The sequence below is a fragment of the Etheostoma cragini genome, unplaced genomic scaffold (genome assembly GCF_013103735.1).
Source record: "Etheostoma cragini isolate CJK2018 unplaced genomic scaffold, CSU_Ecrag_1.0 ScbMSFa_1577, whole genome shotgun sequence".
Lineage (NCBI taxonomy): Eukaryota > Metazoa > Chordata > Actinopteri > Perciformes > Percidae > Etheostoma > Etheostoma cragini.
In genome coordinates this window covers 1,094-5,627 of record NW_023265645.1, presented here as the reverse complement: position 1 = coordinate 5,627, position 4,534 = coordinate 1,094, and the positions used below count along the sequence as shown (strand labels likewise).

General features: G+C 38.4%; 2 non-coding genes across 2 annotated transcripts; one reads left to right on the top strand and one right to left on the bottom strand.

Annotated features, from left to right (window-relative positions):
• Positions 1-2,970: 2,970 nt before the first annotated feature.
• On the bottom strand, positions 2,971-3,042 carry trnaw-cca. Its single transcript has one exon. It is a non-coding gene; the product is annotated as a tRNA-Trp (tRNA).
• Positions 3,043-3,847: 805 nt separating this feature from the next.
• trnae-cuc lies at positions 3,848-3,919 on the top strand. Its single transcript has one exon. It is a non-coding gene; the product is annotated as a tRNA-Glu (tRNA).
• Positions 3,920-4,534: the final 615 nt, after the last annotated feature.

Below are 4,534 nucleotides of genomic sequence, written 5' to 3'. Positions count from 1 at the left end.
AAATGACAAGAGTTCCCAATCTTCCTCCATTCAACGCCATGTTAAACATCGTCCACATTTCTGAGCAGAACGCAGAGCAAAGAACTTTTTTAAATCGCTGACACGCCCACATTTATAACTTTATCAACATAAATATGATTTCAATACGTTCACAAAGGCCTTCTGGTGCCCACGAGGACCTTATTTTATTGATAGCTAGTATCCCTTTGATGATAGGATCATTTGTTTGAGAGCTTGTTCAGTGTCTGAATAGCTGGTGACAGCAGGTGCCAGGTGCAGTCGTTAACTGATTACAGATCAAAGAGATGACATCACAGAGATCAAAGGCTTCCTATTGGTCCTTAGTAACCAGGCAACCATACAATGTCTGTCTGTCGACATCTAACTGTCTCCCTCTCTCTCTCAGACACACACACACACACACACACACACACACACACACACACACACACACACACACACACACACACACACACACACACACACACACACACACGGACTAACTGACCAACTGACTGACTCCTAACTGACTTCAGGCCTCAACACCAACAGTTGTTTCATATAAGACAGACTGGGAGAGGAGGAGGAGAGGAAGGAAGGAGAAGAGTTATCTGTTAGCTAACATGATGTCACGATGGACCACACCCACCAGACTCCATGGAAATAAACATTTTAGCATCGTAACACACACTTCCTTCAGAAGGAAGTTCCCTCAGAAACCAAATAAAACTATGAAAAGCTGTTTTTGGTATTCTCTACAGTTGTCCAACCATGAAAAACTCTAGTGTTGGTTGAAATAAACAAACACTTTACTGATTTACATGTGAAAATATGTTGGCTGTATACACGCTAAAAGGACCGTTTTTTAATTGGAGTCTGGTTGGTTTGGCTCTAGCTATGTACCCGCTGTTCCTGGTGATCAGGAAGGTCTTAAATAGGTTTTAAAAGGTCAATCTCTGAAGGGTCAGGACACTTTTATTTATTTTTTTATTAAGTTTTATTGCTATTCGGATGTGCACCAAGTAGCAGGCACACTGATAACATTTCTGCAGAATTTTCTAGTTGTTATTATTATTTATTTATTTATTTATTTATTTATTTATTACTATTATTTGTGCCCACACAGACAACGTCCCCGAGCTGTCGGGCTCCGGCTCGGAGAGCGAGGCGAGGAAGGAGGTTCCGGTCGTGCCCCCCCGGCCGAGTGCAGCGCTAATCCTGGAGCGCTGCAGCGACAACACGCGCCGGAGGGTCAGCCTCCACCGGGCCCCGGGCTCCGGCACGCCAGCTAGCACGCCAGCTAGCACGCCAGCTAGCACGCCAGCTAGCACGCCAGCTAGCACGCAAGCCAGCACGCCAGCCGGCACGCCAGCTAGCACGCCAGCTAGCACACCAGCTAACACCGCCATGCTTGAACACGCACAATGAGACCGAGATCACACTCTTTAGGAGAGAAGAAGTTCTTCAATTGCTCTTATGTAGTAAAATAAACCCCAACACTCAGCTGCCAGTGTTTGGGTTCCAAATATCAGCCCAGATCGTCTTTTCTTGCTATGACAACAGCTACAGTCGTTTAATTCATCGTTTTTGTAAGTTTTTGTAGGATTTTGTAAGTTTTTCGGCATTCCTGCGCTCGTCATCGGACGACCTTGGTTGACCTGGGTTGACCTTGGTTGACCTGGGTTGACCTGGGTTGACCTGGGTTGACCTTGGTTAACCTTGGTTGACCTGGGTTAACCTTGGTTGAACTTGAGAAAGACGCTCTGAGTTGATCTGCTCGTGTTTTCGACCCATAGCGCGTTCTTGGTCCCGTTTTCAACGTTTTTGTGACTTTTTCAATGTTTTGCTCGATGTTTTTGACGTTTTGAGCGTTTTGTTCGTTGTTTTTCTTGCTTTTCCAAATGTCGTCTTCCATAGTTTTTGTTATAAAACCTTTGCGGGTTAGAGGGATTTATTCCAATGAACTCCAAATGTTTCTCTTCTTTTCTGCTGAGCTTTGTTTTATTTATTTGCTTCATAAATATAAACAACAATAAATGAAGTTTTATATCTTTCCTCGACTTATTCTCAATGTTCTTTAATTAATAAAGTTTCAGTTTGTTGTCTCACATAAAACTTTAAATATGATAATATTTAGTAATGATTTATTAGATTAATAATAATAATAATAAGGTACACACACTTACACACACTTACACACAAACACACACACACACACACACAATACACACACAATATTTCACAATATAGTTTCTCTCTTTGAAAACATATGAATGTGTTTAAAAATTCAACAAATTAATTTCACGTATTAGTAAAAAAACAAATATAATTACGAAAGAAAAAAATTGAAAAATAAGTGAATATGAAAACTAAATAATTTAATAAATAAATAAAAACAACACTGTTATTTTTTATTCCTGTTAATTTTTATTTATTCTAAAATTAACCTGCAGAATAATTTTATATTTATTAATTTTTACATTTATATCTCCATTATAAAAAATGTGAAATGTGAAAAATTAAAGTGAATAATCTCCTGAGTGCCTTTCACATAATGTGCATTTAAGTTTACAGTAAATAAAACTGTATGTTAAACAGATTCAATGATACATTCATGTATTTTTGTCACACTTTGTGTTTTGGGGGTTATTGTACTCATGTAAAGTATTATTGTACTACTGTATGCGTTACTCAGCGTCTAGTGTGTAAAAAACAACCAATTAAAACAATTATATTTATCAAACACATGGAATTAGAAATAAAGACCCCGGCTTTTATTTGAGGAATTACGGTAAGTTACATTTTCCCTGAAGGACTTCCTGTAACAGAGTATTTTCTACAGTGTGGTGTTAGTACTTATACTGCAGTAAAGGATCTGAATACTTCTTCCAATGCTGCCTGTACTGTACAAGGATCAGTATGTCACAAAAATTGCAAAAAAACTAAAAATGATATTGAAGAAGAAAAGTTTGACCCCGACGTGATTTGAACACGCAACCTTCTGATCTGGAGTCAGACGCGCTACCGTTGCGCCACGAGGTCCTGCATTCCATTCTCCCCCCGTCCTGATTATAAAGCTTCAGTCTATTTGGTGATGGATGAAACATACCAATTTATTTATCGTCTCTGTTTTGCCTTTGCTTCTTTTCCTGTATTTATTTCTTATGAGGGTACACATATCCCTAGGGGAACTTTGGAATACTGTCGGGTGTACGTGAGATTTTTTTTTAAAGTATTATTGAAAAAAATAACTACTATACTAGACTTTCTTGATGAATGAAATTGGTGATTTTAACTAGTTTAAATTAGATACTAATGGCACAGAGCTTTAATGTGCCTCTTTATAATATAGCTAGCTAGGCTTCTTTTCTACCAAAAGTTTTCAGCACATTCCACGTAGATGTTATTATCAATAATAATTAATATATATTATTACTGTGGCAATAAACTCCTTGCTTTAAAGCTAGCGACGTTTTAGCTACGTCATATACAGCTAGTGTGAGAAGAAATTGTTGTTATTTTACCTGTAGCGTTCATGCTCAAACATTAGCATCAAGAATAGAAATAAAGATAGTGAATACACTCACCTGGCAGGTAACCGCCACTCCAACAAGTACGTCGTAGCAATAATGGAAGTGGTGGGTAACGTAAAGTCACGTAACGTAACGTAACGTTACGTAACGTGTAATAGCCAGCCCTTTGCCTAGTAGACTTGATAGTATGCTGACAACAGGTAACCATAGCTACTTCTCATTCAGTACCTATCATTAAGTTATGCTTCTCCTTTCTTAATATAACTGGGAAAAGTTTCGTTATAAAGTTACCCGTACTAACAGTTTAACAGCCTTCCCTGGTGGTCTAGTGGTTAGGATTCGGCGCTCTCACCGCCGCGGCCCGGGTTCGATTCCCGGTCAGGGAACTACATTTTCTTTTTTTTTTGGGGGGTGGACATGTCGTCAACTGTTACCTACGTGCGTTCTGAAGTAAATACAGATTTTAATACAGATAAGATCAATAAGGATATTATTCTAAATGAACATAGTGCATCATCACAATTTACATGTCAGACACCGTTGTTACAGTAAGAATCCTTTAGTGGGATGCCCGCTGTTGCCATGGTAATGATGGGAGAATAATCGACCAGTAATCGATCGGTAAGAGAACAGATGTCCGTGCTTCTGCATCTCCTCTGCAGGGAGACTGCGTGTCGATGCTGCAGAGAAACATGTCAATTCTACCTGAGATTAGCGCAACAAAACCGGATGTCAGGTGACTGTCTCTTCCCTTCAAAATAAAACAGTCTAGTAGCAAAATATATTGTGCTTTATTTCGCTCTAAATATTCGACTTTCTTCACCAACAATTTTACTGTTTGACTGTTTTAAGAAAAAAAAGGAAAAACTACCTCGAAAGAATCAACAATTTTTTTCAGAATATTTGATTTTTTCCACATTAAAATTCCTACAAATAGAAGTACAAAAACAACATTATACTATAGTAAGAATTTAGAATATACTGTAGTTAAAAATATTCAG